We start from the raw sequence: 15,675 nt of genomic DNA, 5'->3' as shown, positions 1-15,675 counted from the left end.
TTGTTCTCTAATATGATGTTCTTTTTAGGGTTGTGATCATTCTAACACTATTTATACAACTGATATCTGTTGTTAAACCTGCAAGCAGTATCCCGCCATTGCAGGCCATATAACCCAAGAGCCACACGACTGCAGCCTTGTTGTGTCTCCTTTGTAATTAAAACGATTTAAAAAAAAAAAAAAGCTACCTTATATCACATTTTTAGTATATGGAAAACATTTACCAGAGAACATGCCCCTCATATTCAAAACCACCCTCTTGATTTCTGTAAAAGATAGACAGGAACATGGGCAGGATGTTTATACAGCAAAATGTAAACATTTTCCCTGGCCTTCTTTAAATAAAAAATCAAGCAAAAGCCCAGTTAGATCAGCTAATACTCAATCTGATGCGATATGCTTGCCTGTTCGGAGAGTCGATGCTGGACATTTTAACACATGAATATTGTTTGTGTAATGTAGTCATAATATTTACGCAGGGACGCAAGAGGAGTGAGGTGGAAGCTCCTCCGAACTCTGAACACAGAAACTCGGACTGGGACTTGAGATCGACTCCTGCAGGCACTTCTCCATCGAATGATCGTGGAATTGAAGTAAGGTGGATTTAAGGCTTTCATTCACAGGATTACTAACAGTGATGCAGCTCTTTAATCCCCACAGCAGGAGACGTAGAGTGTTCGATTTGCATTATGTTACATAATATAGGACAATTAGAAAAGTTGAGTTCAAATTTGGATCAAGCTCTGCCTTCTTGCACTAAGTGACAGTTTACTTGGAAAATGGTTGTTTTCTTTTTTTTCCAACACTGAAAAACCAACTTTAAGATCGCTTTATTTCTCTCTCACAAAATTGCGAGCGAGAGCTACTGGAAGTCGAGGAGTATAGCCTGAAACTGTTGACAGTAGGTTGGTTATTGTTCCCTGGAGATCTCGATAGCTGCAGCCTGCAACCTTTTGAATTCAGTTAGATGAGCGCGTGCTTCTGCTCGCTGTCGGCGTTATTGTTTTTTAGGGGTTCGTGACTGTTGATTTTGGCACCGTGGACATAAATAAGAGGCGAATATATGTATTTTGGTTCGTGCGTAAAACCAGTGTTTGACAACTCCATTGTGCGCAAAAATCCTGTAATCTTTTCAAGGAGTTCCGTTTGAGGTGACACATTTTAATCAAACTCAGTGTATAAGTAAAATATCGCGCGGTTTATTAATGTTCCTACTGATTAAATTCCCCAGTGCCAAAACATAAGCGGGCGGTTTTCTTTTGTTCCAGGTAGTTTGCCAAAGGGAAATCGAGAAAACAATTCTCTGTAAAAAAAAAAAAAAATCATTGTCAGCCCAAAGGTGACAGCCGTGCCAAGGTTAGATTTTACTGTTGCAGAGGAGATTTAGAACCACGGATGAATGTAAGTATTGTTTTAACCAGTGCCTGTTCGGCCAATCGCCTGAAGTGAGGGCCACACATTTATCAGCATAGCAGACCACCCAGCGCGCACCAGGGGCAGGCGCGCTCCCGTCCTCTTTCTGCCCACTGCATTTAATTACCGCTGATGACTTCATACCATTCTTTGTCTCACGCTCTTTAGAGTCATGTTATTTGCAAATATATCTATATATACAAAAGCATTTATATAGCTGGGGGGATGTGTCTCTGGTGTTTAAGAAGAAATTATCTGTTTGATGGCCTCTGCTGCGTATTCACACGGTGCAAAGTTATATATTTTCATAATGGAGAAATCGATTAAAGGTATTATTCACCCTCAGAATATCACATAGTACAAGTAGTACAAGAATACAGGAATATTATACAGTACAAGTACAAGAAATGGCCTTTTTTGTATCTAATGGAAAGAGCGAGTTTTGAAAATCTTTTTGCCCACTCCAGTGGACAGGTATGCAAACGCGCGCGCGCGCGCGCACACACACACACACACACAAAGGTGGCATATTATGTTCATCATCAATGGGGCTGGAGATCCGAGGTCAGAACCTCCCCTTTGCTGTGTCGCAGACGAAGTCGTGCACTTTTCCGTGACGTCGCATCTTGAAATATTTGACAGCGCTGCATCATCAGGAATGCTTGTCCACTTAGGTGGAGGTACACCGCAGAGCGCACAGTACTGACAGGCTTTCCGGGTCGCCTCACTAGTATTTACTGAAACAGATTTTCGGTTGATCGCGTTGTTACAATAATCTGCTGACCTGTATGTAGACATTTTTTGTTTGTCACATTCTTACTTTAGAGAGCCTACTTTTCATAGGATCACACATATGATAGATAATAATAATGAAAAAAAAAAACTATGTATGTATATGAAATGTAATTATTTTCCAATTCAGTCTAAGCAGCATTGCCATGTTCTTCAGCTCAGTCTTGCCACTACGCACAAAACAAAAAAACAGAAACTTACTGATATCTGATATTACGTGATTAAATGATAAACTGAGGTGCTGTGATCTGTAGTCAAAGCAATGCTACGTTGTCCTACATCATCTAAGAAAGACTTGACATTATAAAGTTTGAAATAATTTCCTTGTCACGAGTATTACATTATGCCTACACCTGGCGGATCACAGATTTAAAAGAAGCAGAAGCTATGATCTTAATTTGATTTGGACTCTGAACAAAATACAAGCTCGGCGTAAGGTGCAGAGAGACTCTCAGAATATTAGGTGCAATAACTTGATTAAATGTTTCTTTCTTTAACTAATAAACCGTTTCCCTCTTCGGTGGTAAAGGAGGGTCACAGAGAGGCCGCAGGGACTTGTTTCAAGGAGTGTATGACAAGTAATCGATCAACTGGCTGTAAATTCGACCGAATTGAACTTGAAATAAGTTTTTAGGCAAAATTTTCTAATACATTTTTATTTTATAAACAGTACTTGTAAACGGGAATAAGACATGGATAGCAAAAAACCCGAACAAAAAAAACACGTGAATAAATGTTTCCATTAATGTCGTTTGTTTGACCTAAACTGACTGCAAATCTGAGAAAGAAAAACACATTTTTAATTATTATGAGCTGGAATCAACACATAAAAAATAAGATCTAATCTCAGTCTCTCAGGGAGCTGAAATCAATTAACAAAGACATGAATGGCTGTTAATAAGAGAATCTGGTTCAGAGTTTGAATTATCGTATTTTTTAACGACATAGGTTTTTCTCTTTACTTTTTATTCTCACACCCATTTTATTTTTACGTGTTCTACAGAACTGAAATGTCAGCAACTCTTTAAATGCACAAATAGTGCCGAGCTCTCAGTTTTGCACACAAATGCTCGAGAAAAATGTAGAAAATAAAAGTGTTTATCTCGCATTTATAAGAATTCTGATAAATATTTAATGCTTTATTGACTAACATTAATAACCCAAATAAAAAGTAATCCGATTGAAATGTTATTCATATATATGTGGTTATGATGTTTTTTTTAAACATTTTTACACAATTTGTATTCTTAACTGTGTAAGATGGGTTTCTGGCTCTTTGCTTCTGCAGTGTCGCCTGTAGTTCACTCAGCATTGTCACTTTAATTAAAAACAGTGTGTCCTAATGTCGGAGTGGGCACCCCCTCATCACTTTCCCTGCGCTGTAGGTGGTCGTGTATATTTTCGTTTAAGTGGTGTTTATGTGATCGAGAAGGGACGGGATTGCTAGCAGACCGCTGATTGCGCGCGTTGGGCCACTATGTGGATTTGAAGTGTATTTGATGGGCACTGCCGTCTCCAGTAATCAGCTGCTGCAGAAATGGCTTTATGACCATTTAATTTTCCAGATAAGATATCGGTACTACAAAGAAAAGTAGTTACCTCTAATCTGCTCATCAAGGCATGTTTTCAATATTTTTTCTAACCTCATCAATTCTGACAGAGATGTCCACAACTTTTATAGAAATGTTTGATTTTGCTCAAATTAAAAGGATGCACACAATCGCGCTTCCGTAGGTCCCTAGAGTATGACACTGAGCCGAAGTTACTTATATGAGCACTACTGACAAATCAAAGGATAAATCAATGTTTCCAGCCTGTGCGTCATGCTGAAGTTATCGGAGTCTGATGGATATAAAAATGTGTAAGTAAATCTTATCTCAGTTAATTTGTGTTACCTTTCCCCCAAAAAAGGGAGGGGAGGATTTATTTAATCAGAAAATTAAATTTTACAGTGCGATCATTTTAATTGGAATTCGTGGAAGAGTGTGAAAACACAGCCTTGCTTAGTTGTTTTAAGTTTCCCATCGGTTACATTCTGGTGTCACGTCTCACATAGAGACATACAGCCACCTGCCTGCATCCGCCTCACACCCAGCTGTGGTGTTATCAATTCCTTCGATTCAGCTTTATTTCTGTAGCGCCACATCACAACACGATTTATCTAAGGGCATTCTAGGTAGCAAAATAATAACCTTCTATTGTCATGGAAGGTCCCCTGCAGAAAAAAAAACTTCCTGCAGGACTAGAAGCGCAGAGAGGGGAGTATTAAAGGGGGAGAGCAGAGACAAAAAGATGAACTCGGAGAAACAGCAGACAATAAACATTGAGTAGGTTGGTCAGGTCAGTGACCTTATCCTTAGACTTAAACTGACAGCTGGGAGTCCTCCACAGAGATAATAATACCGTACAGCATGAATTCAGATTGAAACCATGAACTGAATGAATTTGTTTTAGTTAAATTAACCCCAGGCATCGTTAGAATATCTTATACTGTAACTGTAAAATTAGTACTAGAGTCCTTTAAGCTTTTGGTCATCTGATAATCCATTTTAGATTTATTTGTTGGATAAAGGAGCATTTTTTTCTTTTTTTTTTTGTCATTATCAGTTAACAGATAAAGAGGTTATCATACCAAAGTATGAGTCATTGGTTTAAAAAAACGCTATTGTGAGAACCCCAGGCTGCTCAGCAACACTTCACACGCCTTCCCGCAACTGTCCCTGGTGTGCCATATTGTCAAATTATAGACAGCCCACTCCCACTCCTGTTTTCTTTCTTTTTCTTCTAGATTCACTTGTTTGTCACATGTAAAAGCAAATTTGACCCTGTTTTTTTAAATTTTTTTAAATTGTCTTCTTTCGACATCCTCATGTCGAAGCATTCCTTTCAGACAATGAAAAAACAAGCATGAAAGCATATGTACAATTCTTTCTGGTTTATTTTGTGATTATAAGCAGTACCACATAATTTGACATGAAGGACAGCAGTGGGGAGAATTTGGCAGGTCTGGAGCTTTCACAAATTCCTGACTTTCCAAATGTGGTTAGCACTTGCAGGGAAAATGCTTCATAATTTTATATACCTGTATATAGCAGCAAACTGGTGTTTCGGTAAGTTTGTAACTTTTTGGATGTGTGTGTGTTTAAAAAGAAAGTCAAAAGGGCAGAATTCAAAGGAAAGAGAAAAATATTATTTAAAAATGTACATTACATACAATAGACACACAATATACATTGTATTTACAAAGGTAAAGCATTCATGGTATGTTTTTTTAATGGCTCAGTGGCTGTTTTCATATTTAGTTATGTATTAACGCAATTTCTCTTATAAAAAATATTTCACAATGTTCCTTAATATAATCAATTTTCAATGATTTTCATGCATTATTTTTTAAATAATATTTTATTTTGGTTTCTTGAAAACATTATAATCAAAAGTTTAATAAAAAAAAAACAATACGTTGCAAAGCTTGTCAGAGTAATAGTAAGATTGGTTATTTTGGTGAATAAGAGATGATTAAAGCAGCAGTTACACTAGCAAAATATTGAATGACAGCATGTGATTTTTCGCAAAGTTTCCGGTTTCCTTCAGTGGGGGTGATGGTGTGTGGTCTTCATATTTGTTTACTTTCCTTTTAGTAAAGCTTTATTTAAATGCGTAGAATATTTAAACTAGGACATACTTGTCGTCATCATGCACAAGTGTTCCTGAATCGTTCTGTTTTTTGCATTTAAGTTAATTTAAGGCTCAGTTTGATTCATCCAAAGTTGCTTTATGTGTTAATTAGCTTTTATTCATGATAAAAGTATCTATTTGATTCAAAGCCTTGATTAAGTGCATTATACTTGTGGCAGTATGATTTTTTGTTTCTTGTGTGACATTATCTGGTGGATTTTTTAAAAGCACATTGTTTTGTGCTCAACATAAATATGACATTTTTTTAGACGCGTTCCTGCATCACGGCCTTACTATTTCTCTCTCTCCCTCTATTTTTTTAAAAAGAAAAGACTCAATCCCACACAGTGAGTTTGAGCCTGTTTGGTGCCCCACCCTGGAGTCCTGCACACCTCCCAGGGCCGGTCCATCATGGTCTGTCTAATGCAGGCAAAGACATCAATAATGAGAGCTGAAGCAGAAACCACAGCGAAGAACACAAAAGACAGAGGGAGGGCACACACAGGCCACAATTGGCTCTGCTGCAGGTTAGCTTCTTTGATATTGCCTTGATTTCAGTTTGATGGGTGCACATGGGGCGACATGGGTTTATACGTATGTGTTTACATAATATGTATGGTGTTTACGCACAGCCCACCGACTCTTTTTTTCTTTACTCTGAAGGGGGATTTTCCTGTGGCAAGCTGCTTCGGAAAAAGCAATTAAGAATTCCCAAACAGTACACCACAATGGGAGATATCGTTTGTGCAATGTGTGTTCCATGTCCCTCACAGTTTTTGTCTGGAATGGGTTGACTATTTTTAATCTGCACATAACCGAATCCACCTACATACAAACCACAAATTGAATGAAGGGGAGGGGGATGAGTGGGCACTGTAATTGCCTATTGTGGAGCTCAAACTCCTCTGTTCTGCCATAAACAGTTTTTGGTAGTTCACAACTTGATACCCAGTGCTCTTGAAATGAGGGCATATCCTTGTCGTCTGTGGGAACCCATTGCCAGGCAGTGGTTGGAATCAGTCAGGAATGCTTTGGGATGGTAACTGGATTCAGTTGTAATGCCCAGCTCTCCACAGCGGAACACTAGGGTGGGAAAAAGGCCGGGAGCATTTCCTGAGTGGAGGGGGGTCCCAGCGAAGCATCACGCGCATGGGCATCATGTGACAGAGACCCTGCCAGGTTTAGGCTGTGATCCCAAGTGAAGAGAGGAGTAGAGATGAGTACACCCGTTAGGAGAGGTGTGGTTGGTGCGGTAGGCAGTGCCAGGGAAATAAATGAGAGGACAGGGAGAGGCTGGAATGAAGAAAGAAGCTTAAATATTGTAAGTGCAATGTAGTGTAACCCCTGAAGGACTAGTCAAGAGCTCAACAAGAGAAGGGGGTAAATTGGTGGCATCTGTCTGAATTATTTATTTATTTATTGTGAAAAATGTGAATTGATTTGTTAAATAGCCTTTTTAAATTGTTAGAAATTATTTAGAGATTCATTTTTTGTGTTGAGTTTTTGTATTTGTTTAGGTTTGCCTTCATTCATGTTTTGAGTTTAGCTGCTCACAAAATATGCAAAACAACAGTAATGTTTCATACAGCCAAATCAAATAAAGAAGCTCCTCCCTTATTCAGATGGGGTCACCACAGTGGGTAGCTCCACGTGTTTGATTTGGCAGGTTTTATACAGCGGAGGCTTTCCTGATGCAATTCCTAAGGGATTTGTGTCTCTTCCCAGGTTCAAACCAGGGATCTTTTCCTTGTTGGGCAAATGTGTAGATCACTGTGCTATGGAGCTAAATAGGAAACAAAAATATAAAAGTTTATAATTTTTTAAAACTGTGTACACAGCAGGGAGGTTTTAACAGCCTCATTGGCTCACCACCAGAGGTTTTGCGTTTAATGAGAGGAAGCGTGCTTGAAAAGAAAGTGTCTATGATTTCAAAATGAACAGGTTATTAACAAACAAGTGTCCTCAGCACACTGCAAATCACTGCCCAAGTCTTCAAGGGGCAATGGCATCAGATTCGGTAAATTTTGGTACATCTGTTCACAATAAAAGGCCATGATCGCCTCTGAGTTTTTTAACTGTAAAAAATGAATGCAGTCCAACTATTTATTTATCTTTTGAAATTTAACCTCAGTGGAGACCACTATAAAGTGTGTGTCTGTGTGTGAGGGCAGATGCCTGTGTGTTTTGATTTGACTAAGTTATTGCTCTGAGATGAAGGGGGTGGTGTGACCTATGTGGCAATCTGTGCAAATTGTGTGACAGAAAAACACAACAGAACAAATATTGTTGCACAAAAAAAAAAAAAAGAAAGAAAAGGAAAAAAATAGCAGTTTGTTTGTTCATTTCCCTTCCTGAATTTGATAATGCTTTCATCTCCAAACTCAACTGCAACAAACCACATTTTAAAGCCACTATAACGAAGCCAACAGATGTTATTTTAACAGTGTTTGTTTAAGCTCAATGCACCACTTACATGTTCGTTTGGACTTGGGAAAAATAAGAGTGTGAATCCGTCCATCCGTCTGGCTCTGTGTCTGCTTTTCTGTGCAGTCAGTGGCTGCATCATCGTTGTTTTTGCGTGCTTCTGCCTATGCCACTGATACATGTATTCATGTATCAGTGTATATGAGAGTCTCGCTGACTAAATATTGGTGTGTATATGTGTCCAGACTGGTGCTGGCAACCAGACATTGCTCTCTTTGGCTTGTGTAAATGTTGTGGTGATCTTGGGAAGAATCTTACCTTATGGTTGTCAAAGGGCTTTTTATTTCCACCTGCTACCGGCCTCTTTCCGCTGGTCTGCTCTATAACAATGGTACTGCGAAAGCTGCGGAGTTTAAAGTGATTTATGTTAGACTGTATTTGGCCCTTCTTCAGATTGGGGCCTGAAAGGAAGTGGCTATCCCTCCCTTCCACCTTAAATACCCTGCAGGCTTCAAGAGCTGATCAGGACTTTCTTAGGCATCTCATTTTAACAAAGTGCCAATGTGCTCAAAAGACTAGTTGGCAGGTACAGATAAACAATGTTTTCAAGACTTATAAGTCAATTTACCAGCACATAAAACACAATGTAGTTCATTTCTGCGATACACTCAAACCCAGATTTAGCCCCTCCATCCTTTCTCTAGCCATCACTCTTTTTTCTGGTCCTGTCACGGGGGAAAAGAGATACAGCCTCATCCCCACTGCATTCTTTCCATTTTGCTGAAGAGGAGCGTGGCAGAGAAGGCAATCTATCACCCAAACTGTCCGTCCATCTCTCTCCCTACTTCTAACTGTGTTTCTCTTTCTCCTTCCTCTAGGCTAGAGTGGGCAGGCATGCGGCTTTGGCCACAGGAAGCTGTGAATTCTTTGGAGAATGGAAGATGTCTTATGGAGAGACATACTGGCCCTCCACCCACCCACTCACTACCTCAAAATGACCCCTGACCCTTTTCATGTGTTTATATCAGACCGTGGAAGTGAGAAATAGTGATGAGTCACTCTGGCTGTGTGTTTACACTCTGGAGTCACGCAAGGAAGGAAATCAGCCACGGTCTGCTAAAAGTGGCGAGGTGAGAGAGAATAGCTGCAGTCCCGAGTGTTGCAGTGATTTACCTCAGAGCCAGAATTTGCTTCGTGTCATCTCTGCTGTGAAAACTTTCAACCTGCAGAAAAGCACAGTAGACCTTTGTGGAGGAAAAGTGCCAAAACAAGTAGTAGCCACTGGGGATAGGTGTGCGTATGAGAGAGAGATACGGAATATTTCAGGAAACATAACAGGTAGAATAAGTAAAATAATTATTTCAGCAGAATGCATGTCATCGAGATGTTACAGAGTTCTTAATATGATGGACTTTTATGTTTTGTTAGAGATGACCACGTTTAATTTAATTGCACTTTAATCATTCTCACACCTCACTGTGTTTAAATGAAAACCTACACTCGCACACATTCACTTTGTTTTTAAGAAGAGCTGTTTTTAAAACTCATCACTGCGCATTTAACTGTGTTATTCATCTTTCACAAATATTTTTTTAGGAGTATTAAATAACTAACTAAAACTGCTATTACACTTTCACCTGGCATTGTTTTGAACCAGGAGTTTATGCGATTGAGTTTTTGCAGTCGATGATTTTCAAAAGAAAAAACAAAGCAGCAAATATTTGAAAACCCTTAATTACTTTGCAGCATATTTTAACATTTTACTTGAATATTTCAAATGATCTCACCCTCCTAATTGTCTCCAGGTTGGACAATATCCCAAAAAATTACAAGATTATTAAAATACTTGATGTATAAATGTGATTTTTTATTTTTAAAAGCAAAGCAGATTACATGAAAGCAAAAAAGAGTCCATTCTAATGACTACAGCGACATACGGGTGTGAAAATATTTCATAAAAATACAAAGTTAGCCGAGTTTCTGGGTGACATATTTTTACTGATATGCATAAAACAATTAAAATCTGAAATGTAAATTTCTGGTGGAAGACAAACATAACACTGTTCGCTGATCTTACTTCATCATTGCCATCAAAACCAGTTGTGTTGTGCTAAGGAAGCCTTTATGTTCAGTGTACTGTAAGGTGTGTTTACTGTGGCTTCCACCAGTGTTTCAACCACAGTGTCATTGTTGTCCTCCACTGTGCGTGACTTTAGCTTTTAAATTGCACAACTGTTGTTTGCGAGACAGAGCTGTAGTTACTGCCGCTGTGCTCTGTAAATAAAAAGTGACACTTTATTTCTTCCTGTCATTGCACTGGTGCAAGTACCTTCATTGCTGACTGCACCGCGTATCCTTTTACACACCCCCGTACACACCGCCACAATGAGAGAGTCAGCAGCTCTTATTTTGGCCGATCTCTCCTGAATTGTAAGTCCTGTCAGGGGTTTTGATTGATAGTTGCATTTATCACCATATTATTAAGTAATCAGGCTCACCACAGCTGGGCCTGAAGCTCCTTAATTCTAGCTAAAGTACACAACTTCATGCTAATTAAAGGTTTGGTAAACCTGTTTATTTTCGTGAATTTTTAGAATATAGTTGTGTGTGTTATTATGTGTTTTAAGTGTGCTGATTATTGCATTTGTATCCTCTCAGGAACGTTTAGAGCCAAGCTTTACTGCTTCATGTTCATAAGAAAAACTGTGAATAATCACATGTGGAGAGAAATAATTCATGCTTCATATGCTGCATGTAGAATGTAGAATATTCTGCATTAGTAAAAAAAAAAAATCTACAAAATGACAACAAGGGAATGAGACTACATTCTGTAAATAACACAAGAGGGTGAAGCAGTCTGTGTTCTGTGGATCAGGAGAGGTTTGGTCTCGTTTTCTTAATAGAGCCTGCAGTGAGCTGCATTTGTGTATTCCTGAGGTAAACACAGTCATGGCAAAGTGGACGCGCTGCTGAGTGTGTCCTGACTGGAGACAGAGAGCACTGTGGCACTGTACTTTCTGAGACGCTGGCAGCTCTCTCGAGGTAGGGTTAATTTGATGAATGGCCATTTGCTAATGGGCCATGTATTAGGGTGAAAAAGCTCCTTTAAAAGCCATAGTTTGAGTCGTTTCTATGGGCAATTTGATTTAGAAATCAATCAAGTGGCAGATGTTCCATGTTGCATCAGTCAACTTTGTCCTATACGCTTGCTTTTTACTTGATATGAATTGCTTGAATGACTGTGTGCAGTAATCAAAGCAGAACATAATTTCATATAAGTTAAAACATCAGTGAGGCCATACCTTGAGTTTAAAAAGCAATTAGTTTTAGTTATTGTATATGTAAACTGAATAATGTTAAAAATGAAATATATAATCTTATTTTGTCTTTACTACCTCCTTAAGACTTTAGTACTTGCAGCGTTAAGTTGTTCCCAGGGAAGAAACGCAAGCTGGAGTTCCAGTAAAGTTAATTTATGTTTTCTGTATATTCAGAATTTTTTTTGTGCAGTAAGCTAAATACCTAAAGTGGAAAGACTGACAAATATATATACATAAAGATGTCGTTGTACTTATGTGTAATAACACTAAAAAGTTTTGTTCTTTTTTGTCTGTTTGATGCAGATTGTGTGTGTGTGTGTGTGTGTGTGTGTGTGTGTGTGTGTGTGTGTGTGTGTGTGTGTGTGTGTGTGTGTGTGTGTGTGTGTCGCAAAACTGTAATAATAGTGACATTAATAATTATATATAAAAATATTAAACATATGGCTGCTGGTGTTTGTGTAATAATTGATCCCGTATTTGTTACTATGCTTCTGTTTTTATATGTTGTATGAAAAAAAAACTGAACGGCTATTTTGCAAAAATTGACAAAGTTTCCATGTTTTCAATAATAAATTTCCAATTTCTGCACAAACTTGAAATGCTGGTTGTGCATTTTTGATATTTGCCCTCCTTTCTCTACTTACAAAATCCACACATGAACAGACGACTAAATAAGACCTACTAATCGTGAACTGTGCAAGGCAAAACTTCAGTCAATAGCTTCTTTTTTTTCTACATACGGTAATCTTTTGCGTATGAAACCACTTAATCAGAGTTAAATTTAGCATTAGAGCCAAATTCAAGTGAACAACCACTTAAAGACCTTATGATGACTTCTCTGGTTTTCTGTGGTAGGGTGTAGCGCACATATGATAAACATTGCCAGATACAAATTCAGAAATATTGAAGCTGCTGGTGGTCCTCATTTTTATTTATGTTAGCTTTTTTCCCCAAAGAATTGTAGGTCAGTGTTTGTACTGTCCAGTTTTCCAGCTAAGTAGACCTTGCAACTGAATGACACTTGATCAATAAATAATAGCACTGCTTATCCGTGATATACAACAGGCTCGAGCGCTTGTGTTGTCTGTGACCTTGGACCTAAGTTTGGCTAAAAGCAGATTCACGCTGGCTTATCAGTGTTACTGCAGAGGTCGTGTGAATCAGAAGAGCTCAGACATTCTTAAAATATATATTTTGAATACTGAAAAAAGTAGAAATGATCAGATGGATTGTAGTTGTACCGCTGAAATTAAAGCCATTCAACAGGAATCTTGAACATGTCTTTTTCATTGGTGAATATGCGTCAGTAATGAAGTGCAGAACTAGTTATATAGCATTATCTAGTTTAAAGCAACAAATACTCTGCAGTGTTTATCTAAAAATCACACTGTAGTGGATTGTACTTACAATCACTTCTGTCCTTAATATTAAGCAGAGAGTGACAGACACTCAAGATGTTAATTTTCCAGGAGGCCATGTGCCATTTCTCCATGTCCAAAACGCTTTATCTCAGGTGTTGGTAAGGACAGACTGAGAGACAGACAGCCACATGGTTCTACTTTTGCCTGCTAATTCCAGGGAATCAATCCTAAATGACACCTATGGGATACACAGAGTGGATTTCTCTCTGATGCAGATTGGTGGTGGTTTGCAGATGAAAGACAGTAAAATAAATAAAGTTGTGGCAAGCAGGCAGAACTCTTCTGTCCACACAGTACAACCATAATGGGATACATGCTGACATGCGGGAAGAAGTGGAGGCCTGCTCCTGTTTTCACCGCTGTTGCCATGGAAATGCTGATGGACTGCTGCTGCTCGTCCTAAATATCTCTGTTGACATTTGTTTTGAAAAACATTCTGTTTTTCGCTTTCAAAGGGTCGGAGAAAGTTACCAAACAAGTAGAATAATAGTGATTAGCAGAAGGCAGCTCTGTTTGCCGTTAACCTCTCAGCTTGCTGGTACTCTTTTAATCCTAAAACACGTCATTAAATCAAACTCAGCAGTATCAAATGGCTTTTTAACCTCCCCTAATTAATCTTTTCATCAGCTGCTGTGTCTGCGGTTGGCCCGAAATAAGAATGGTAATGGTAAGGCAATCCTTGCTTGACTCATCCAGGCTAGGATCATACATGATACTCCTACAAGTTACTCGGACCTGCTTTCCCCCCCCCCCCCCCCGGTGCCAATGCAAATTCATTGTGTTGCACAATACAGGACATTTCACTCTTGTTGGGGTTTTTTTGCATCTCTATTTGAGCATGGCTTAAATTCAATTCCTACTGCTTATTGTGCTTACTGTTGAACTGTATTTGTACTTATTGTACTTGGTCTGCTGAAGGGGAAAGTGTGTGCTCAATGCAATGGCTGTATAAATAGGACTGTTTTGTGAACCATTTTGAAACCAGTCACAGTTCCACATGCAAATAGCATATATTATATCATGTAAAAATCTGCAGCCTCCAGTATGCACGTGTTGAGAATGGACTTTTCAGAGACGTCAGACCTCTTCAACATCTACCTATTTATGCTATGATGACAAAGAACTAGAAGAGGCAAAATTTAAAAACATCTGTCTAGGTAATTGCAAATTCTTGTGAGGAAAAAAAGCCAAGCCAACTTGGGGGATTTTTATAGAACTTTATATGTATCCATGGGGAATCTTTAAAACTGAAATGGACTTGTTAAAAAGGTAGAAGCAGTTACACAAATGTCCCTCTTATTGGCTCAATAATTAGCAGCAAATAGCCTGCAGATAACAGAGGGGCATTATCAAGTTTTTGTCACTGGTGCCACTGAAGTGATTTATTCAGATTCTGGTCAACTCCCGTCTGATGCACTTTAACAAATCACAGCCTGGGGACTAGCAACCCCCCACCCCACTCACCTCTGTCTCCCTCTGACCCCCACACACTCACAGTGACAAGGTCTAACACTGCTATCACCCAAAGTCAAGCCATCCTACACTTCAGGCAAAAAAAAAAAAGAAAACGGTAATGAGACTGTTATCTTTGGAAAAGTGATGTAAAAGCTGTGTCACAATGCTAAAATTGTTACCTTCATTCCTCATGTAAACATATTATTAACTTTTGCAAGAAGCCAAAAAGTTGACTCATTTATTTACAAGAAACAACATTTTATTATGAAAAACTGCGAGCTTTTTTTAAAATGATTAAACTGTCCGTGACCACCAGCAGTACTGTGTGACCCAGGGGCTCAGGGTGATAAGACCTCCATAACTCTACTTTATCCCCCTGCTCATTATCAACCTCAATCCCAGATCTGCCCTGATCCCTGAGGCTACAGCAGGACAGACTGCTCTCTACCTTCCTCTGCCTGAAGATAATGCGGGAGACGCACAGGCTGAGTTTAACTAACGTCAAGCACTTGACAGCTTCTTTCTGTGGGAGGTATTTTCTAACAATAAAGTGTAAAGGTTGATGCGTTTCAGGTTATGGACCTATTGTCAAACAGGTAATTTATCATGGAAAGTGATTTAAAACGATGCAGTTATATTATAATCTCAATGGCTTTTGACTTTTAGTTTTAACTCCACATTAATGTCTGCTGTAAAATGAGAATTCGCTTTGAAGCTTTGATTTCTTTGGCTTTTTTGGATTCCGCATCTAATTATTATCATGATCGATGCAATGAAAAATATCAAAATGTAGTGCTACTGAGGCTTCAGTGTTGGAGGATCCTGCTCCTCTCAAATTTGGCTTTTTACAAGGGGACTTATTGCACTTTATATTGGAGACCAATAAATGTCAATAAATTAACACAGTATGATTTTTTCCATCTCATGCTGTTATTCCTGGACTCTTTGTCTGCCACATGGCACACCGCACGTACTTTTCATCACTTTCTTTAATCGGCAAAACAGCGGACTTTTTAAATTTATTTAACTTTCTAGTCCCTCGAAGAGGGTTTTTATGAATTGAACCACTGTCTTATCCACGAAACATGATTGATGTCTTTCACATTAACCTGCTAATATTGTGGTTTCAAAAATGTAATTTCTTGCTAAAGTTTCTTCTGATGGCGACACGTCAA

The 15,675-nt window shown here is 38.7% G+C and overlaps 1 long non-coding RNA gene across 1 annotated transcript; it reads left to right on the top strand.

The window, feature by feature from the left end:
- Positions 1–240: 240 nt before the first annotated feature.
- On the top strand, positions 241–11,969 carry LOC146393652 (uncharacterized). Its single transcript, XR_014800599.1, has 3 exons — positions 241–593; positions 6,208–6,407; positions 9,183–11,969. It is a non-coding gene; the product is annotated as an uncharacterized LOC146393652 (long non-coding RNA).
- Positions 11,970–15,675: the final 3,706 nt, after the last annotated feature.

The sequence above is a fragment of the Perissodus microlepis genome, chromosome 1, assembly GCF_051167445.1.
Source record: "Perissodus microlepis isolate ML-2025 ecotype Zambia chromosome 1, ASM5116744v1, whole genome shotgun sequence".
NCBI lineage: Eukaryota > Metazoa > Chordata > Actinopteri > Cichliformes > Cichlidae > Perissodus > Perissodus microlepis.
The sequence above is the reverse complement of the archived record's forward strand: the minus strand, read 5'-3'. Positions and strand labels throughout refer to the sequence as shown.